Consider the following 23,705-nt stretch of genomic DNA (forward strand, 5'->3'; position numbering starts at 1 on the left):
CCTTTTGCAGATGGGTTCCGAGTGCAACATAAAGCCACGTTTGAGTTGTCGTTCAGACCAAATATCAGAATCGGGAAGAAATGTGATTTTGACCGTGGAATGATTGTTGGTGCCAAACTGGGTGGTTTGACCATCTCAGAAACCGCTGATCTCCTGGGGTTTCTAGAGTTTACAGGGAAAGACAAAAAACATTGAGTTGAGTGGCAGTTCTGTGGGTGAAAATGCCTTGTTAATAAGAGAGGTCAGAAGAGAATGGCTAGACTGGTTGAAGTTTGACAGGAAGCTGACAGTGACTAAAATAAGCATGTGTTCCAACAGTGGTATGTAGAAGAGCATCTCTGAACACACAACACTTCGAACCTTGAAGTGGATGGGCTACAACAGAAGACCAATAACTAAAAAAATAAGTCTCATGAATACCTAATAAAGTGGTCATTAGGTGTATATTTCTGTCACCCTGAGAGCATGTCAGTTTCTGCCACGGCTGAAAAGTTATTTCTGCCGAGAGAAAGGCTGACGGGGCCACGTCCTGAACGCAATAACCCATAAATTAACTTAATCAACTTCCGTATGCAAATTCCTCATCACAACCGCAGATCCTGAATTTGATTACAAGGGTAATGAGTTCCGGTAATGACTACTGAGAAAGAAGGGTGTGACTGTACTAATAATTCTTTTTTAGTCTCGCATGCTACTGATTGTACAAAACAGAGCGGTGTAAAACATTTTATTCAAGATCCCCTTCTGAGATTTGTTCTTTTTCTTTCTGTGCGGAACAGAAATCACTCCAGCATCTTTTCAGAGGGGGTTATTTTTAACAACCGCGGTCAGCCAATCCGATCGCGTGTTGCTTGCGTCGCACGACAACAAGATGGATACTGATTGAAAAATGATGGTAACTTCTAACCACCACTGCAAGACAATCTCTTTTGAAACAGTGGTGGTGAGGCCTGTTCTGTTAACCCCCTTTCCGAAATTTGCCCGAGGTTCAGGTCCCAGACCGTACAACTATACCCTACTCATTACGAGGTGAAGATATCTCAGTCTCTGCAATGTTGTGATTCAAGATTTTTTTCCAGATGGTGCTCTATAATTGGCGGATTGTTATTGGCTGGAACATGTTGCTGGGTCAGAAACTGCAGGCTGTGAACAACCCAGCAATCAACCCAGCAACCGCGTCCTGATGCGTAAGCCCACAACAAATTCCATATGGGTGCTTTTTATTTTCGACAAACCTATTTTCATCTGGGGCTTGTTCAATCGGAAAACGTTTTTGCTACGGTTTCTGTGTCGAACGAGATGTTCTCTCCCAACTGTGTGCAACGTTTTGCAGCAGGCTTTGAGGTATGTTTGCTCCTCTTTGGTGGGTGTGTCGGGGGTGTAGCCCAAATCAGTAATGACGTAGGCCGATGCTTTAAAGGCTGGAGAATGCCTTCTCATACGCCATAGGAGGAAACCGTACTGTGTCAGTCAGTCCACCCATGGTTGGCAACAGGATGGTCAACGTGCCACCGTTTCTGTTGAAATAAACATTGCAAGTTCAGGGCTGAACGTGGGCCCGGGCTTCTTGTTCAACAGGCTAAATAAGCTTGTCCCTGGTGTCCAATTGTCTGTCTGACTGCTGCGGTGAGGCTGTGGGTGTGGCAAGGACACATCCAAGCATTTCACGGCCGTCCAAGGATGATAATCAGTCAAATTGATGGTAAAGAAGTCTATGAATTAATACAATCAGCATAGTTTATTTTCCTAACAATAAATAAGAAACATGCATGCAGAAGTAGTACATAGATGCATGGATGTATTAAATACTCAATGTTCAATACAGTGAGTAAAATGTTAGTCATATCTGCCATGTATACTATCTATTATATGGTTGATCTCATGAACCTTACATCGAAACGTAATTTTGCTTGAGAAATTGAAAATATTGTTTACATTTTATGCAAATATATTTGGATGTGGTCTTGAGAGTTTTTCCACAAGCTGCTTGCTTGCTGTTGGGATCCACACAGCCCGATTCCGATGATGATATTGGTTGAGGATCATTAACATTTGAGTGCCCCAGCCACAGGAATTGACTGAATACAGAGAGCCTGGTAATATTCCAGGACTGCTGATGAAAATAGTGTGCTTTATGTCATAAGCACCTCTAGCCAGAAATACAACCAGGCATCATCAACACTCCTAGAAACCATAGCTCAGCCCAGGGTGTGTCGAAGTGCCCTAACCCTCAATTCCTGACAAGCTGGTTGGTGCCTTGCATGGCAGCCAGTCACTGTTGTTGGTATGTGAGTGTGAGTGAGTGTGAATTAATTTCGATAAAGGTGATATACATGCAGACCATTTACCATAGAAACAAAGGTTCAGCTTCTGGCAAACGTACCCTCAAGCTTTACAACAACGTAGGTACTCCAAAAATTCTAATCTGTTTCAAGCCCTCAACATGAAATTGATGATTCTCTTTCGTCTAGCGTACATTAGCGCAACATTACCGTAATATATTCCAATTAGAAAGTTGCTGACAGTATCAGATCAGTTTGCATGCTTCTGCCATATAAATCATGCTCCTGATTTACATATCTTATGATGTGTTTGAAACAAATTGATTGTAATGAATGCGAAAATCAAGCTCTGCTCTTTATGCAGAAATTCTGCAGGAAAAAAACCCAGCTAGGTTCGCTAATTAATGTTTTCGGTCCCGCTCAAACGGCGTTAGCGTTCCGAGAACATTCGGCTGGAACGAATCTCTTGGTGCAGTCTGGGTCCATCCATTACGGCTTAATCCAGAGTTCCAATATTAGAGACATCTGTAAACGTTAAAAAACGCACCCCATTAGCATAGAGAATGGATTCCCTTTGAGCAGAGCTGGGGGAGTAACAGAGTGTATCACTCAGGTCCATCAACCAAACAGCCTTGACCCTCCAGAACAAATCTCGGCTGCTTCAAATAAAATTGATTTAATCCCTCGACTGGACCCAGAGTGAGGCAGGGCCCTTTCTCCCAACGAGCGATGCCCCTTCTGCTCTTTGGTGCTGCCAAAAAACGATAATTGTTTGGCGGCAGCCAGAGGTGAAAGGCTGAATCCCAGCAATGAGGTCGCTGATTGAGGCCTCTCCCTGGCAAAGGCTTTGAGATGAAACTTCTGAAGTCAATGTCACCGGCACTTTGAGAATGGGATTTGAGGAGGATTTGAGTCGCCATGTCGCAGACGGAGCGTGCGCTACAGCGTGGCGCATGCTCCCCTGGTTCGAACGCAGTCGGCAAATCTGCTTTTTATTTTAATGTGCGCATTTAAATCTGAGGGCTTGGCAACCAGTGATTACAAGGAGGGTTTTAATTTAGATTATCTCTTAACATGCATAACGCCTGCTTGTGCTACGAACAGCTGGTTTATATCTTCTGAGAGATTTTGTTATCAGCGTCTTGAGCTTTTTCTAATCAGTTATGGTGCTCTTCATTTCGGTAGCGTAATCAGAGATTATGTCCCTATTGAAACTGGGTACACAAAATGTACCCCATTTCTACTCTCTACCACAACTCGTTTTTTCTCCCTTTCCTCTCCTCTCCCCCTTTCTCCTTTGAACACACCTCTCCTTTTTTTCCCAACCACCTCTAGTCTCTCTTGCCTTCCATTTTCATACACCACCATATCCTTCTCATATTATATTCTCTTTCTAGAAAGCAATACCCTCCCCCCCGCCCTCTCCGTCTTGATCATTTCTGGGTGTGTAAAGTCTCCCTTTGCTCGACTCTGAGACAAATCAGGAACCTATCATCTTTCCTAACTTGTTGGCTCCCGTAGTCTCACCACGTGGGGGCTTGGCGGGACCCACTTCTGTCCATAGCAGCCGCTAGGCCGGCTCCACTGCAGTGGGCGCTGGCTGTTTACCGCCGGTAGTGCAGGCCGCAGCCTGTCCCCTGGGGGGCCTTGGAGAAAGTGGGGCAGCGGTTTCTATCAGCATTCTTCCGGCAAAAACCTTGCCGCTTGGAAAAGGATCATTTGGTGGCTTCCACCGCTCCCGCATCCAGAGGTAATGGAATCACGCTGCAGAGGAATTCACATACTGTGGCAGTTTGCATTATCTCTAATGTGGATGCCGGCGCTTGTTGTCATAAACTATTGACACGAGCATACAACCGTGTCGCCCGAGCAAATGGTGGGTGTTGTTTTCCATTGCAGCTCTCGTGTTTGGGCTGAACCTTCTGAATTGGGAGACTAGGTCCCAGGTGGAAAGGAATGCCAGTTCTTGATAGTTTATAGATTAGCTTTTTAAAATGGGATGAAGTGCCTTTGTAGGAGTAGGTTTCAGAGACACGGGTCAATAAGTGAAATGTACATGGTTAGATCATGTCTAATGCCAATGCAGGGAAAATCAGCCACATAGTAAAATGTTCAGTATTAATAAGTCAAGTGTCATGAAATAATTTTACTTTTGAAAGAGTACATTTGATTTCTGATTTCTCTTAAACTCACAGAAGCTCGGTTTGAGTTGCATTAACACCGATTATTTTACTGTGTGAAGTCAACTTCTGTCATTTCAAGTAATATTATAATTATATATGCGTATATTCTCTTGTAAGTGGTTTTGTGGTGTAAGTCAATGGGGAATATATTGGAAAATACATAATTAATAAAGAAAAAAACAGCACTTCACTTTAAATTATTTCTGTCACTGTTGTGCCAATTTTCCTTTGGGAGAACAGCTAGACAACCTCCTAATCAAACAACAGTATATATATATACTATATAATATATTCTATACTGTTGTTTCATCTTCCACATGGAAGCCTGTATCCATACAGAGGATAATGGTAATGGTTAAAGCATGGCAGCATAAATTAGACCCCTTACTGAGCATCTGAGACTCTAAGTGATGGCATGTGAGAAAGTGTTTACATTAGGAGGCGCTAAGGAAATGATCTGTGAATCTGATGACTAATCCAGTCACATCACAATTGAACCTTGATGAGCAGGACGTCTTTGTACGGAATGCCGAAGGGTCCACAACGTGCTACGTGTTGCGTGTTAACACGCAAATTTAATTCTTCTATCGTGGCAATATGTCAGGATAGGACAGCATTTTCTGAAATCTGTATCCAACCGTACTGGCATGAAACAATCGTGGTAAACATTGCATTACAGCGTACACTGAAGCACAGTAGCTAGATGACAGTAAGCAGTCTTTCAATTTAAACACAGCAAGTATGAAACACGTCTCTATGATAGCTTCGTTTTTCAAGTACAAGGGTGAGTTGTAGTAGTGGTAAGAATGAGTTCAAGTATCTCTAAGATATTTGCTGATTTTATCAGTACGTGAAATGTTTTCCACAACATCCTGGGACTAGTCGTGAGATTCAAAGTATTGTGTGTGCCATGTTAATCCCGTTCAGCCTTCATACTGCCAGAGGAAAAATCAATTACTTATCTAAACATACCGTAAACTATGTCCCCTTACCCTACTACAAATGTTTCAGACATGAGCAGTTTTGGGAAAGTGATCTTATGTTCTAATGCTTCTGCAAGCTTTATTCGTGTTGATTAAAAAGGCTATTCAAACTGCCTCAGTAAATTGGGTAGCCTATTGTCTAATGTCTAATTATAGTGCCCTCCAAAATCTTTGGGATAAAGACCCATTATGTCTTGATTTGCCACAATTTTAGATTTGGAATCACAGAATTAACGTGAGGTTAAAGTGCACATTCTCAGATTTTATTAAATGGTATTTTTATACATTTTGGGTTCACCATGTAGAAAATACAGTCGTGTTGGGACACATGGCTTCACAGGTGTTTATAATTCCTCAGGTGTGTTTAATTGCCTCCTTAATGCAGGTATAAGAGAGCTCTCAGCACCTAAGTCTTTCCTCTAGTCTTTTGATCATTTTTGGAAACTATTATTGCTGTACACAAGGACCAAAGTTGTGCTAATGAAAGTCAAAGAAGCCATTATGAGACTGAGAAACAAGAAAACGGTGAGAGACATCAGCCAAACCTTACCAAAATCAAGTGTTTGGAACATAATTAAGAAGAAAGAGAGTACTGGTGAGCTTACCAATCGCAAAGAGACCAAGGAAGACCTCCACAGTTGAAGACAGTTTCTCTCCATAATAAAAACAAGAAGAAATTCTCTCCTCAAACACCTGTCCGACAGATCAGAAACACTCTTCAGGAGGCAGGTGTGGATTTGTCAATGACCACTGTCTGCAGAAGACTTTATGAACAGAAATAAAGAGACTACACTGCATGATGCAAGCCACTGGTTAGCTGCAGGATGGCCAGGTTGCTGAAACTATTAGGCTTGTAGAACACCAGACCCAGATGGTAGACCAAATAAAGGCAGTTCGTAGTACAGTGTCCAAGCAATGGGTCAATACGCCAGCAAACAGGAACAGTAAGGATAATCCAAAATGTAGTCGTGGTCACAAGCGAAGGGTCGAAAACAAACAGGTCAATCGGGCAGAGTATAGTATAGACAATTAACAATCGGGCGACGAAACATACAAACAGAAGGGTTTTTATAAGACAGGTAACAAGAAGAAATGGCAATCAGGTCTGGAGAAACAATCCGGAAGTGAAAACGCAGGTGAAACGAATAACAATGTATGAACAAACTGACAGAGTAACTACGGTGTGGACAGAGGTTACTAAGACACGGAAACACGACACACAAAAGACTACACAGTGAAAAACGTGAAACCTGACAGAAACATTTACTTGTTTTCGGATATCTTCTGACCACGTGAAACACATATGAACATATAAAATATGAACTAGCTAGCTATTATTTATAACAGTAACTGGCTTGCTCATTATTTTGGAACATTATCCCAAATGTTTCTTATTCAACACAGGCTAGAGCTAATGTGTGGCTTTCTGTAGCCAAAAGAACCTCACTGCTCCTACTGATTCTGTATTTTGAAGTAATTAGACTGCCACACAACAGAAGGCAATAGGGCTGAGAATAAGCAATAATTATAACTAATAAGTCATCATTATTGGCGTATCGAATTACAGTACAACAGGAAGTCGTAGCTGGGTGATGGTCACTATGTCCCATGTTATGAGGTAACAAGCATGCAAAATCCCTTTGTCAACCATCAGCATGAGAAAAGCCAAAGAACTGTCAATACAGAAGACACAGATGTAATTTACCAGCACAAGTCGGGTAATGGCTACATAAATGGTTCAATACAAATACATACATGTTAAACATACCACTTAGCACTGTAAGGGCAATAATAAAAAGGTGTAAAACATATGGAATGATTTCAAACTTGCCAGGAAGAAGACGCAAGTGCATATTATCCCCACGGATGGTAAGGAAGATGGTGAGGGAAGATCACAGTTTAAGAATTGCAGAGATTGGTTGTGTCTTGGGGTCACCAAGTCAAACCAACAAACCAACAATCTCTTTGGAAGGGTGGCACAAAGACAGCCTTTACTGAGCATGATAAACAAAACCAAGCATCTTCAGGTTGCGAGACGTGACTGGAAGAGAGTACGATGGTCTGATGAGACCAAAATGTAAAAAATTGTACCCACCATCAACATGTTTTGCAGTAAAATGGAATGCATACATAAGCACCTCACAGAGCAACAACGGGAGTCGTCTGAACTGAAGAGAGGGAGTCAATGAATCTGAAAAGATCAGCTAGGTGTTTTCTAAATTTATTACAAATTATAGGAAAAGATGCATGGCTGTTATCTTTGCACAGTATAAAACCAGGGGTGCCAATAATTGTGGAACCTGATTTTTGGGGAGATAGTTTTTGTATTTCATTTTGGTTGATTCAATTGAATCATCAATAAAGCACACTGCTTTATGGACGTTGGAAAATAAAACTACTGTCAATAGCTGTATTATTTTTTAGTTTACAGCAATTCTTGTGCATATTTATCTAGGATGCAAATAATTATTGAGCCCACTGCATATGCCCTATTTCTACAGGAGATCTGCAAGTAATTATATGTATTTTAAGTAATTATATTTTCAGAAAAATAAAGCCATGTTAAAATGATTTGGTTTCATGCATAGGCGCACACACACACACATTAAGTCCCCTTCATGCTAAATATTGTTTCTCAACCTTTGAATTGGGCACATATGGCATATCCTGATATGTCTACCAATTTATTTAATCACTTGGTTTTGATTGTTTTTTAATTGAATATGCACTTAACGTCTTGACATCTATGTTAAAAAAGGTGCTTAAAAACATGCAAACAGGAACTTTCTGCCCCTTGAATGACTTGAAGCAGCTGTTTCAATTTAGCTCAATTCTATAATTAGTTCATTCATTATACTAGAGTGATACTATTTAATAACAGAATTCAATTAGGATAATTAGAGTCTGTATTAATTATTTGTGTTAGTCTCAAGTGGATAGAAACATTTTAATAAAAATACCTTAGTACACACATACTATTCCAATTCTCCATTGCTCTTTAACAGTAGACACCTTTCCAGTGGAAAAAAAAGTACAGGCCAATATTCAATTAACAACTTAATTAATGAAACCTAACAAACCGGAGCTGTTTGAGCTTAGTTAGCACAGATGAACACAGTGGGGAGGGGGGTGCATCCAACTAAGGATTGTCCCCTTGGCTGTGATGTGACACAAGGTCCTGAGGTCAATCCCCATTTATCTGGGCACACTAAAGCACAAAGATTAATGGCGATTCTTCACAACAGTATTACAACTCAGTTGGTGGGCCCTGAACGCTCCTGGGCTAAAGAGCAGTGCTCTTGTGCACACTCCTGTGTTAGTGAGCAGTGCTCTTGTGCACGCTCCTATACTAGCGAGCAGTGTTCCTGTGCACACTCCTGTGCTAGCGAGCAGTGTTCCTGTGCACGCTCCTGTGCTAATGAGCAGTGCTCTTCTGCACGCTCCTGTGCTAGCGAGCAGTGCTCTTGTGCACGCTCCTATACTAGCGAGCAGTGCTCTTGTGCACGCTCCTGTGTTAGTGAGCAGTGCTCTTGTGCATGCTCCTGTGTTAGTGAGCAGTGCTCTTGTGCACGCTGCTGTGTTAGTGAGCAGTGCTCTTGTGCACGCTCCTGTGCTAATGAGCAGTGCTCTTGTGCACGCTCCTATACTAGCGAGCAGTGCTCTTGTGCACGCTCCTGTGTTAGTGAGCAGTGCTCTTGTGCACGCTCCTGTGTTAGTGAGCAGTGCTCTTGTGCACGCTCCTGTGTTAGTGAGCAGTGCTCTTGTGCACGCTCCTGTGCTAGTGAGCAGTGCTCCTGTGCACGCTCCTGTGTTAGTGAGCAGTGCTCTTGTGCACGCTCCTGTGCTAATGAGCAGTGCTCTTGTGCACGCTCCTATACGTTTCATTTACTAAAACTAGCTGTATATATACACACCGTATATGATTTTAACAGACGTTCTGCACATGGGTAGAAGTAGAGGGCCGGGTAATAAAACAACAGAGAGTGATAGCAGCGATGTCATAAATCACTGTGGAACTGAAAGACCTCTCCGTCTTACATCGTCTATTTTTATCCCTCCTCCCTCTGCTCTCGCCCTGTGTACTGGCTGTTTTGTTGACTGTTTGCAGAATCCACTCGCTTTCTTTCATTAATTAAAGGCATGCAGAAAGAGCCTCTCGGATGTCCTCGAAACTGGGCACTAATTTTCCCCCAAGGTTGCTTTCGGCTCCTCTGGATTCCGGTGTGTGCCTGTCTCAGTGTTAGCCACAATCTCTCACCATTTAGATCACTGTAAATAATACACCTTAGCAATGTACAAAGACCAAATGATTAATATTAGCTACATCACACACAAAATATATTTAAAACATGCAAATAATATGTAAATAAGGGAAATCTGAATTTGGCACTGTAAAAGTCTGTATAATCTCCTGAAAAAAGGGGTTATATTTATTTTGGCAGTTGGCCCGGTGGAAATGTCAGCTTACTCGGGGCAAGTACAACACTGATGAAAAAATGCTTAATGTCGAGCTGAGTAACTCCACTTAACTCAAGGGAAAGGTTAGTCTGAGCCTTGTATACCTCTTAACATAAATGACTGTGATTGAGGCATTGAAAGTAATTTAGTTAAATTTGCAGAAGATACAAAACTATGAGGTTTAACTAACAGTTTGGAATCTACTAAAGTAATCCGGGAAGATTTGAGAAGTGTGGGCGGAACCTGGCAAATGAATACTGCACTATAAGAAAGATATAAAGGCGCTGGAAAAGGTTCAGAGAAGGGCAACCAGATTGATTCCATGTATAAAAAATAAGAGTTATGAGGATAGACTTAGGGGGGGATTTGATTGAGGCTTTTACATTTATTAAAGGGATTTACAAAGTGAAATATAGACTTCAATGTGAGTTCGGTTAACGAAATGACAGGGCACAAATGGAAATGCTATGAACGTTGAGGGAGAAACACTGGGGGTTTTCAAGACCAGGCTTGAAATGGTGCTAGATACTATTCAGTGTTTAGGCAAACTAAGCAGTAGGTACACTTTGTGGTCGGAAAAGGCAAGCATTGCTCGGCTGAATGGCCCATTATGTTTTTTTTTTTTTTACATTATATTATGTTATGTCATATTAACCAGGGCCGCATTTCCCGATAACGGTATCTCTTAGCATTTTACGAAGACTCGAAAGGTATACCGTACTAAAGTTGTGTACTTTTCTAGGTGTGTTCCCTGAACTATCCCTGAGGAGGTTGCTTTAGGCATAGCTTCTATGTGCAATGTTACTCGGCCCCTTATGAGAGAAATTAGTGTTCTGCAGGAATACTTTAAAATGTTGCATGTATCACTACTGGTGGGAATTAATTAATATTATTAAAAACTTACAAATGAAATTAATACATTTTCGCCAAATTATATATACGGTTTGTGATATGGTTTGTGGCTACGCCACCTAGCAATATGCCTTCTTTGCATTTTATGTTTTATTGACATTATTTTAATATCTTTGTCAAGGTGCCTTAAATGACTTTGCAATCAGGGTTGATTTGCCAGAAGCACCATCACATTATTGGTGTAATTCACTATTTTCTCTGATTAGCTGACATTTTCACCAACAAGCAAAACGCGCTAACACGAAACCAACATAAGCTATGGCGAAAAAAAAACAAAGAAAGGTCCCACAGCTTCACAGCAAATGAAATGGAGATATTGTTAGAGGAAGAACTATGGTTAAACATCACTCCAGAGTGGGAAATCTTCAGTTCATAAATATCATTTAAAAGGCAATTAGGCAACATGTTCAATAAAGTGCAGCATGCATTCTTAGTAATGTTCAATTTTATTATTTGGATGAAAACAGTGCCATTAATGTGGTATTTTAGTAAAATTATTAGCCAACTACAACTGCAAAATTATTAGTGTACATATTGCTTAACAGATTGGGATGTAACTAAGAGCAACAGCTGATTTCAGAGGCTTGCAGTCATAACAGTGGTGGCCACTAGTGGAATCAGCTAATTCGATAAAGGTATAGCATAGAGTGGTCCAGACTGACCTTACGAAGGTACGACATACAGAAGGTATACTTAGCTAGGAACATTTTGGGAAAACTGCTGAGACATTAAGGTAGAGCTTAAGGTATAACTTACGAACAACGTAGTGTTAAGAAGGCTTCGGGAAATGCAGCCCAGCTTGTTAATGCAAATACTTAATCAGCCAATCAAATGGCAGCAACTAAATGCGTAAAAGCATGCAGACGTGGTCAAGAGGTTCAGCTGTTTTTCAGACTAAGTGACAACACATCAATCCTTTAACTGGATGGGCTACAGAAGTCCAATAATCTAAAAAAATAAGTATAATAAATACCTAATAAAGTGCTCACTCAGTGTATATTGTTACCGTCCAAAATTGCAAATATATTGTGATATACATTTTAGGCCATATCGCCCAGCCCTAGTTGCTTGTTCATTTCCAAGTGATTTCAGATTTCCAGATTTTGAGCCCAAAAAGCATAACCAGAAACGACTTTGGAAATAACAAGCTGAAATTCACATATAATCAGACTTGGCAACCCTGCAGAGCATGTGTGGATATGTACATACCCTTCTCGCCCGGTCAGGATGAACAGGGACGGCAGAGGTAGAGAGATGGGATACCGCCTGCTCGTTTACTGACCGAGGCTGGCCTCGCTTTTTCAGATTGATAAAAACATAAGAAATTGGAAAAATGGGTTTCCAAGCGTAATTTGTCAGCCATTAATTTACTTGGGCGGCCAGTCCAAGTAACACCTATGTGGGAAACACTCATGTTATGTGACAGGTCTGTATGTGCCTAATCGAAATCCAATTATTTAATGCTGAGGACCCAGACATGGCAAGAATCTCGTCTCACTTTAAGCTGTAGTTCCGGCTGACTTACAAAATATTTAAAAATATTTAATTTTTTTAACAAATTTGAGGTTTAAATTATTTCGCCTTATTTTTCAGTTATACATACATGCAGATTACCACTTTTGGAGGGCACTGTATTTGAGTGAAATGTATTATTTTTGCTGTATATACATATATTTGGTATTTGGATTCGAGATGAAAAGATTAATATGAGGTAAAAGTAGCAGTCAGCTTGTATTTCATGGTATGTATTTTCATGCATAATATGGTTTAGTATTTTACAGAAACAGCTGTTTTTGTGGAGTCTCCCCACATTATTGCATTCCCAATACAGAACTGCACACATAGTATATAATGAGCAGTGCACATCTTATTAGTTATTAAGCCAAACCAATACAAAACACTACTTAGCAAAAATGAACTAAAATAAAAAAGTAACAATTTTTTAAGTTCTGAAATGAGAATGATTATGTTTACATTGTGTACAAAAAATATACAGGTACTTCCTTTGCCAAAATGCAGGAAGAGATGTAATATACTATATGTCTACCATATAATATATGTCATTCATATAATAGACAACTTAAAAAGGTGCTGTTCAACTGATCTAAATAAAAATGGACAGATATTTTGAACACATTTTATAAAGATGACATTTATTTGGATATACACTCAGTGAGCACTTTATTAGGTATTTATTAGACTTCTTTTTTTAGACTGCTGCTGTAGCCTATCCAATTTTGAGGTGTTGTGTGTTCAGAGATGCTCTTCTGCATACCACTGTTGTAATGCGTAGTTATTTAAATTGAAATGTATTTTCTTTTCTGTTATATTTGTTGTGCTCGCTAAATTAATGTATTTTGTGTGATATTCAAGAAATTGTATTGTATTGAAAAAATACCATAAAACTAATTGGGAAACACAAGCAGTCATTGTGAATGGCAGAAACACAGAATTAAAATATTGTGATAAAATGTCAATTGTGAATTAGATTTTTAGTTTTTTTTAGATTTTGAAATCCTGGCTGGCTTTTTCAAATGTGAAAATGAAATAGCATAGGTTACCCTTTCCCGCTCTCAACTGGTGGGATTGTTCTCATAGTTCATGTGTACTTTTCACATGTTGGGTGTTTACATGGTCTTTGGGTGTGAACTTGTGGTTTTTGGTAGCCAGGCTGTTAATATAATGGATAATTTTCATCAGAAATCTTGAATAGGTAATTCAAACAATGGATATTTCAAATAATATCAAATATAATTCAATCCACATAAGAAAATAAGATTACATTCTAATGAATAAGAATTTCATTCTGCAAGTCAATTTAATCAAAGCCAAATCTCAGCAAAAGCCAAATAGCTCTGGTTGAAATGATTGGCACCCTTTATTGAGTCAATGTGCAACTGACGTACCTAAGTGCACTTTCAGTTTCGACCATTGCAATATGAGAACCATCACTTGGCTTTGAAAAAAATCTATATTTTTTTGCATGTGCAAATGTGTGAGGACATACTGTATGTGTGTGTGTATGTGTGTGTGCGTGCGTGTGTATGTGTGTGTGTGTATGTGAGTGTGTGTGTGTTTGTATGCGTGTGTGTGTGTGTGTATTCACACTCTGTCTGCTCGTCCAGAAACATCAAGCATCATCAAAAATGGTGGCGTCAGATCCTAGGACTGGGAGGACTAGCGGTGTCAGGGCTTAACCATGAGGCCACGTGTAATCTTGCTCATCATGACAGTGCTGTGGACTAGTGGAGTAATGGGCTGATTAATTTGGAAAGCATCCATCCTCTCCTGACACTTTAGTGCCAGGCAGTGGACATAGCTATCTCATACAATATATTCACTTCACATGTGTTTAACCAAGAGAGGTGTGTGTGTGTGCGAGCGTGTGTTCCTCTCACTTTCTGTACCTCTCTCTCTCTCTACACCTGTTATTACATGTGACATTACCCTGGTGTCATCCAGGTCTCCGTAGGGGACTTCATGCAGGGCGATTCCACTTCCTCTTCTAAGCACGAGTGACTCATCACTTTGACCCGTAGGTCTCCAGTCTTTATATTCAACACAGTGTCAAATTAGGGTCAGTCAGAGTGTTTTATAAAAATAAAAGGGTTTTGTACAGATGTGTGGCTTGTATGCCTGTTCTTATGTCACTGCCAGCCCATACTAGCTCCTGGCTTAAGGGGGATAGGCTGAGGAAAAAGGCACTTTTGTTTAATCAGCCCGCCAGTACAGTGTACACGGAGTTCTTGATGTGATTAGGTTTGTCTGTACAATGTGCTATTTTTCTCACCAGTTTGTGTGTGCTCACATGACGCAATAGTACAGCAATGGCTTTGTATTCAAAGACACACACGCTGTCTTATCCATATTTACTTAATTTAATTCGAGTTTTTATGCAAAGGATGGGAAGCCTTGGATGTCTTCAATTATATGGGTATGGTAATTGATTCTATCTTGTAATGGCTCCTGTCCATAGGATTAACAGCATTTAGGGCAAAACCATTTTTCATTACAGTAAGTTTCTTCCCTTTTTTTTTTTTTTAAGATTAACTTAAAAAAACATTTGAAATATTTCATTCAGTGATGGTTATATAGGTGCACCAGGGTCCCTGCTCCAGGAGGGCCCATTTGTCTATTATGTGTCTTATATCCGTTATTTTTCTTTTCAGGTCTTTATATTTTAACCACTCACCGAAAAATAACACGAATACGTATTGTTCCTCAGTAGTGTGTATTTATATATCCTTAACTAAGCAAATTCGTCTCGGTCATGGTCAAATTACATGGTTATTTCTTTGCACAATATATGATCACGCTAAATTTATACCGTGTGTCTATTTTACAGAACAAAAGGCTACAATGAACTATTCAATGAAATAACTTGTGGCAGGCTTATTCATTTGTCGTTGGTGTTGTTTTCTGATGTGCCAGGAGTGCTGCTGGGAAATATGTTTGCTGTTTTCCAATGTGAACTGATCATGTGTTGATATTAGCTAGTCTACTGCGTAAAATACTGAGCGCCATTTAGCTGCCTACTGTGAAAATGCCCTTGAAGCACGAAAGTAGATCGCAGAAAAGAAAGGATAAAGAAGTACCAGGAGGAAAAGTTACGAAAAAACCTAAACTGGACGGCTTTCTGGAAAATAATCACTGAACTACTACCCTGTTCCCAGTCGCAGTCGCCCATCGCAATCATTGCACCCGACGGCGGCGAAACGTAGATATAACGTTAGCCTACTGTACTTTTTCAGGAGAAAATTCGGCTGAAAATTGAAGGTTTTCTAGCAACTAGGACGTAGCCATTCTACATCCAGCTAAACCCTGAGCTGTATTGGGATTAACCTAGTCCGTCTATATGTCAAAATGTCTCTCAACCTATATTTCCACCCCCTTGATTTTGCTCAACGCAGTCACCGTGAATTCGAGTTGTTTGTTAAATTGTTGGACTGGTTTTCTGCTGTAAACCTTGCGTTACACCAATGTTAAGTCAGGGGGCTGTTTTAAAAGAACGTATAGAAAGTATAAATTATATCCCTTTACAAAAAGGACGCGACCAAATATGTCCGTTTAGTTTTATCAACTGGAGGAGGAGTTACGTTCTCATAAAATTTCTTCTTACCGTGAAAAGTCCCGACCGGTTTACATTCCGCCAGATGTGCGTGCAAGCAAAATTGCTATCTTCGCGACAAACAGACTTCGCTGCACATTCGACTCGCGAGGTCCTTAGATTAGGTTTACCTGACCCGCAAATGTAGTTTAAATGTGTTTACAAACTTTTTTGATCTAAAGAGGTGACTATAGTCGACTATATATATAGATATATTTTTTTAAACCCTTTGAGGCTCAGGCACGTCATACTCGCGCTGTCCTAAAATTCCTTCTTACCGTGCAAAATGCCCTACCCGTAACGTTAGCCTACACACAAGCTATTGTCTACGAAATTGTGGATTTACAACAAGAGTAACATTATCGGCCCACGCTGTTTATTTACAGGGCACTTTTAAGCAAGCGTGTAATGCTTTTCAGTCTTAATGCTTTACATCAGTTAGCTGAACAACTCGCTCTTAGGGTTATGCTACATTACTTCAGATCTGTCTTATGAATAGGCTACATAACTGGGGGAAGCTGCTTAATTACGCTGCTCTTAACTGGAACAGGACACCTCAAACCTGGATGACCGAAATAACGTGGAGGGTTAGATAATTATTTTAAACGAGGTCTTGAGGATACACGCTGTTGTTTCAGGTAATGCTTTCCATTTTTCTTTCCGTTATTGTCGACGACTTTTTACCTTGATCTTGTCATTGTGTGATTGTGATTCTTCTTTCTCTGTATTTTGTACTGATATGATTTGCGCATTGTTATGTATCCCATAGCACTGCTGGAGCATTACTCATTTGGTCTTCCTTGGTTAAATGAAGGTTAAAATAAATAATTTGAACAAATTGCAAAGTGTCTTATTTCCTGGACAATGAATTAGTTGCATTAAATCAGTGCATTCTATCTGACAATTTATGATCTACAGCATGTAGTGGGTCATTGAGAAAGATGTAGGACTACTTAAAAGATGTATACTATACCTCTGCCCAACATGTAAAATGCATATAGGGAGCCCATATGAAATAAAGTATGATGTTTCTGATATGGTGTCTAGTGTAGGCTATATACGTTTGGGGGGGAAATGCAAGGCTATATCCTGTCACAGCATGAATCAAACACATAAATTGGAAAAAGAAACCTGCTGAAAATAATTCCATCGTAGCGGGGAGCGTTTAAAATCATTAGATAATGAATCCCTAACAAAAATGAAAAACTAGACTACACATGAAACTTTCAAGGTGGAATCGAACCAGCGATCGTACACGCTGAAAGCCTCGATTTATTCACGGAACCACCGTTTGACCAAAAATGGCGATGGGCTGCAGAGAATATAAAAAGGTCTGGATTTTTCACGGTAAGCAATTCTCATGAGCCAAAGTTACCAAAGTTACTCATGAGTAGGGATGTGTATCGTTAGGATTTTATTGATACCGATACCAATACCGATACTCCTTATCGGTGCCGGTATTTATTGATACTCTTATCGATACCACGGCGTGTAATTTAGTGTATAAAATAAAGACGTTACAAGATGGTAAAAGATTCAATCGTTTTTTATTACCACAAGGCGGGTAACACCCGCAACATCATTAAACAACTTACAGCACCTGCCTTTTAAGCCCTTAGCAAGTCAACATGTGCAGTGCGAGGTATGTCAAAAAAACGAGCAGGCAGCTCCATACAGCCTTAAAGGTAACTATCAATGTGATAATGCTTCACCAGAACAGAAGGTTAACTTTTTAAAATTACAAATGCTTCTCAGAATAGATTAAATAAAATAAAAAAACTGTTGTTAGCGTCTGCCGGGTTGCTAACTTTAGACATGTTGTTTAGGCAGTCAAACACGCCGCACTCCTTCAGCTTTATGCTATATGCTATGGGTAGACTGCAAGTGTTTCATGATGTTGCTGGTGTTACCCCCTTTGACGCAACTACTTTCTTGCATATATTGCATTGAGCCGAGGATTAATTGAGTTTGAAGTGAGCCCATACCTTGGAGCGCTTAGCTCTTACGGCCGACATATTGACTACTAGAGAAAACAACGGGGCGCTGTATTTAAAGTATTGTCTTTAAAATCTGTCAAATGGTGCTGTGTGTGTATGGAATGGAATAGCTTTATTGTCATTGCACAGTACAGAGCAACGAAATTACAGTTGACAGTTTCATCCCGTCCAAGAAACATACAGAGGCCATTTCGTGGCCAACATGGGGAGGGAGACAGGAGCAGGAGAACTATCATTAGATAAGAAAGAAACAATGGGGGGAGATGAGGGAAAAAAAACACAACTCCCCAAACTGGGCTCCTTTATGGGGGCCCAGTGTGGGATTAGGAAAAAAAAACCTCGGCACATAAGCAAACAATTAAACATCACAACAAGAAAACTCGAGACATGCACATTTTGGTATTGGGAAAGGTCTCAGGGAGGGGAGGTGTCACAGCTCAGACACTAGGGGGAGCGCGCAGCCACATGGCGCAACGCTCAACTCCCCAGCTGCTCTATGATAGGGAAAGACTCGAGGGGGCCGACTAAGGCGTTGAATCCAAGGGTGTGTGTGCGTGTGTCTTTGTGTATGTGTATGTGTGAGCCTCTGTACTTCGTCACCGCCCAGGCCAACAGTCTTCTCTATCGGTGGTGAGGATTGGAGACAACCTTAAGTCCCAAGTGGTGAAGTCCACAGGAGGAGTAGGGAGGAGAGGGGTGGGGTTTGGGGGATGGGCTGAGCAGCTGTCTGCATACCATCCAGGAGAGTAGAAATCGGCTGTCCAAGGCCGAAGCGGGGGAGCCAATGAAGATAAGCTTGTTTGGGTTAGGCCGACTCTGCAGTTTTCTGCCTGCCTTAAAGTCTCACTGGTTCTCTCGGTCCAAATTAGCCAAATGTGATGGCCCATTCCGAGTCGTTCCAATCCACTTCTCCAAGTCGTTATCCATCTTGCGAGTGAGGCGATGCAGTTCACCTATCGCTTGAGTCTGAGTGTTCATGATTCAGAGTTACAGGTTCAGACAGAGACTACACAAGGACAAGAGCAAAGCAGGAGAGATAAAGAAAATGCGACCGCCTCCATCGAGAGTAGCAGAGTAGCAGCACATGCATGTAGGTAATATGCGTTTGCATGTGCGTGCCTGCATCTCGGTTGGCATTTTTTGTCAGAGGAAGGGCCCATAAAAAAGTCTTGCACCGGGACCCATAAATAGCTGCCGCCACTGATTTAATTTGAACCAGGCCATAACAAAAATAGTTCAGATATGCCATAATAACTGTCTGGATGAAACGGCGTCTACTGTGCTTGATTCGGTTTGCTAAGGCCTGTATTTGGGTATTTATTTTTCTTACACAATACAAATGATTAGGCTGTGTCTGGTAGTCTGTACAAGAGAACAATTTTGACCTACAATAAGCTGTCAGCTGCTGCCTTCGGACCAGACAAAATGTTTTTTTGATTTCTACCGCAGAACAAAACAACTTCAAATTACATTTTCAAACATTAGAATTACCTTTAAATAAATCTGTTTTGTCGTTTCTCAACAATGTTAATTCACTAATAACAAAAATGTATGTGCCAAACTATGTGTCTGAAAGAAAGAAAGGTCAAGACATGGAAGGGTAATGTCTGCCTCCTAGTGTAGACCAGGGATGAGCAACTTGGGGTCCTCGAGGGCTGAGAACTGCTGGTTTTCCACCCTCCCTTTAACCTAGGAGTCAGGTGTGAATCAGTAGCACTAATTACCTGGGAAAAAGGAAAACCTGGGCTGCATTTGGATTTGAGGACCGGAGTTGGTGATCCCTGGTGTAGACATCAGGGTTGGTAACATCAGGGCCTGACATCACAAGACGACATGTTTATCTGAACTGTAGCAAACCTATTGGCACAGGTGGAGGCAACCTAGCTAACAAAGAACCCTTTTATGCTCAGACAGGAGAACAAGCGCATGCGAGGTGCTGGCTCTCAGGAACACTTGAAAATTTGAAAAGAAAATACTCATACCCTCACTCTATGCCCCAAAAAAACAAATAATGTGATTTTATTGAGCCTTGCAAACAGTTGACGTTTCAACCTCAACGGCCTTCATCAGAAGGGGACGTCGTAAAGTGCCTTTCCAAAGTGAGAAAGAAGGGGAAAAGCATTTATAAAAGTAGAAAGTTGGAGCTGAAAGGTAGGCCAGTGTTCACGGTTGGCTAATGCTCATGACCTTGCGTGCCACGGCAACTGTGCTTTGGGGAAGGGCAGACGGCAGTCTCTCCCTGGCTCAGTGACAGACGTGTTGTAAGATGTCCTCCCCCTGATTTCACTTCGAAAAGAACGGTGGTCAGCACAGATCATTGAAGTCTGTTGAGTAGCATATGTTTATAGAATGGAAAAACAGCCTGAATGCCTAAAGAACTCTTTGAAGAGTTGGAATCTCCAAAAAAGCACTGTTTGGCAAGCCCACGACAAACAGACTTAAAAAGCAGGCTGAGGAAATCCATCGTAGCAGCTTAGACATGTGGAATGATGTTTGGTAATGTTTTGTTTCCCCCATTTGTTCTTGTGTGCATCTTGAATGATTGTAATGTTTCAGATGCTTAGCTGCATGTTTACTGGGGACTGACTGACAGCGCTGATATTAAACATCCCATTCAAACAGCTGAATTTACACACAGGAAGTTAGGTTAGGGTGTTCTTTTCACTTGTGATACAGCAGTATTGAAACCCAAAACCACTAGGTTGTAAATCAGCTACCTCAAAATCATAATCCTGAAAACCAATTATTGTTGTTGGTTTTGTTGTTGTTTTTTGGAAAAAAAGGCCTTTCTTAAGTAATAATTTAAATGTCATTATCTCATTTTCATTCTAAAAAACTTTTACTTGAACTGCTATTTCACGGTTTTAAATGGTTGCTTAACGTCAGCCATTTTGAATGCCAAAGCATGAATTGATGGGGTAGATGGGGTGGTGGATGCATCTCTTAAGACTAATGTAGTACACAGTCCTCAGGGTAAGGTCACTATCTTACACAATGCTAATTCTTCAACTAAGGGCAAGTGCTGTGGGCTTAACCTCGGAAAGTAGTGATTTTACAGGAATTATTATGCATATGCTTAAGCATTCCCTTTAGGAAATAAGATTAACTGTGTTCACAAACTGCATCCATGGATTGTGTAAAAAAGAAAAAGATCATACCTTGGGCTCTTTCGAATCACTTATTTATCTCCCTCCTTTGCCTTACCCGGAAATCGATTGAGATATGCCATTTTTAAGGACATTCCAACCTGTTCAATGTTTCTTCTAGGAGTTAGAAGTAGAAGTTAGGAGGCTCCCAAACTTTCCTCTGAGCAAGGAGACGATTGCTTTCTTTGCTGAAGGATTCTTTGGGAAAGTGTGACGTATAAATTATTGACCAGTGGATCCACCTCTCCCCATCTGCCATGTCTAACTGACGTGGCTTCAAACTGAAGTTTGAAGGAGCAAGGACATTCCATGCGGCTAATTCACGTTTTCTCCATTTCCCCGTCTTCACTTCCTTTTCTTGCCTCCTTGTCTTGCTTCTCCAGATGGGTGGAGCTAGGAGTAGGGAAGAGTAGCAAGAAAAGGAGATAGGAGGTGGGGAAGAAGTGATTGGAAAGAGCCTGTTGTTTTATGCATCAAGCCGAATCAATCCAACGCATTCATGCTGTACTTATCCATTTATTCCAAGATATGCACAAACTACACATACTCTAACATTGTGTAGTTTTTACATTGTTTGCTGCTTATTGACCAATGGTGGAAATTTGGTTTCTTCCTATTACCAGCCACTGAGTTTTTCCTTGCCACTATTGCCCTAGGCTCTTCCTTGGCACTTTATCAGGACCTTACTGAGGTCACCAGTGCTCTCTGCCTTCTTAATGATGAATGTTTAGCCTAGGAGGTGCTGGGTCTTGTTGTCTATGCTGGGTTGATTTCTCAGCCTCGTAATGGCTTCCTTGACTTTCATTGGAACAACTCTGGTCCACATGTTGACAGCAATCAAACACCTAGAATCAAGACTACATACATAAATGTATCTTATGCCTGCACTAAGGAAGCCATTGAACACACCTGACTAATCAGGAACACATGTGAAGCAATATCTAAACATTGTGGTGCCCTGAAATGGGGGGACTACGTATAAAAAGTTGTGTAGTTTAAACATGGTGAAACCATGTAGCTTTTAATTAAATCTGAGAATCTGCTCTGATTACAAATCTAAAATCGTTGAGTACAGAGGCAAATCACTGGTTTAGTCGCTGGTTGTGAAATAATTTTACAAAATGCTCTTTTACAAAGGAAAAGTTTAAAACAAACAAACCGAACACAAGGGTTATTCTCACACTTGACAGTCCAATCATTTGGATTTTATAGGCTCTTCAAGTATAAGATAAGTCACAAAACTAGACACTTGGGGTAAGTGTCTATGTAAGGCTACATAGAAGGTGCTGGACTCTATGAGCAGTTAGTCTGCACCAATTATTTGCTGACATCTCCAAACTAGGTGGCTACAGCAGTATCTTGTAGCTTGAATTCACCGGTCTACAGAATGGGAAACTAGTTAATCACTTCACACAGATAAGGAAAAGTGCTAATGAAATGCCTCAGATTTTCTTTCTTTTTGTGGAAGTTCTGCTCATTTTTTAACTGCTCACCTTATAACTGATATCAACAGTTTATATTGATAATGTTATGTTATTTTGTTTGTGAACATCTGAACAGGCTAACGGATGACTTCCTGCACGTGCTACATAAAAAGCAATGCAGATGAAGAGTGACAGCTGTTAATTCAATGTATTGGACGGAGCCAACTGGGTGGGTTCCCTGTAATCACATCTTGAGACAGTGCCCACTGGGGGACATAAAGTGTAAGGAACGTAGATGCTATGCCAGAGTGCGGCTGGCACAAGCAAACAACTTTGCAATCTTTTGACATTTGTTGGATATCAAACTTAATGAATTGGGTTATGCCTAATGAAAACCCCGAAGGCTGGCAGCTGACTGATATTACAAACGCACCTGCCAAATATTAGGTTGTTCATAAACATGACTTGCTATCGACATGTTGCACATAAGTTTTCGTAAGACTTTAATACTGGTTTTGTTTATTTTGGATGACTGAATGATGCAACGCAAGAAAGATGAAGTGTTGAAATAAGTCCAGTTTGAGTCCAACAGAGATTGAAAGTAGAGTTGATCTTCCACTTGTAATTTTGTTGAGAATATTAATACACAGGCAGCCAGTAGACCACACACATGGGTGGTTAGACAGAAGAATAGATTTGATATCTTGTCAGAACTCAGAAAATGAGAAAAGTGATGTAGCATAAAGGTTGTGTGAGGTTTTATAATGTGCACAAAATAACATTCATGAATATTTATAAATTAAAAATTCCAAAGAGAAATTATATTGCAGTAAGACAAGCATTACATGCTTTAAGTTGTGTTTTGAAGCTTTGCGTTTTTTCTTCCCAAATACAATTTCCAGTTCAAAAAATCACATACTTTAATCGTATTTGGACTGTACTTTGATTATTTTAATCTAATTTGTCCAACTATATTCAGCTGAAGGTTGTCGCATCACTGTAGCCTCTTTGTTAATTCAAGAGAGCGCAGACAGCCAGTTCTCCTCTGAAGCACATGCCTCTGTCCGCCACCATTTTGTTTCACTCTGTTTTCCATCAGCTGAGAGGCATGGTGAGGCATATCAATCCCTCCTTGCATCACATTACATCATTTTACATTCATTTGGCAGACGCTTTCTTTCCAGAGCAATGCATAATCAAAAGAACATAATGT

The 23,705-nt window shown here is 40.5% G+C and overlaps 1 protein-coding gene across 3 annotated transcripts in view; it reads left to right on the plus strand.

Moving 5' to 3' along the window:
• The window catches only part of lrfn1 (leucine rich repeat and fibronectin type III domain containing 1), a 211,968-nt gene that overhangs the window by 38,909 nt on the left and 149,354 nt on the right, over nucleotides 1–23,705 (plus strand). The window contains exon 1 of one of the 3 annotated variants that reach the window (XM_061217093.1): nucleotides 16,184–16,563. The exons of the other annotated variants lie outside the window; for them this stretch is intronic. The gene's annotated coding sequence lies outside the window, so the exon portion shown is untranslated. Of the gene's footprint in view, nucleotides 1–16,183; nucleotides 16,564–23,705 lie in introns of those variants that run through there. 3 annotated transcript variants of the gene reach the window in all.

Source organism: Conger conger, chromosome 13, assembly GCF_963514075.1.
Source record: "Conger conger chromosome 13, fConCon1.1, whole genome shotgun sequence".
NCBI lineage: Eukaryota > Metazoa > Chordata > Actinopteri > Anguilliformes > Congridae > Conger > Conger conger.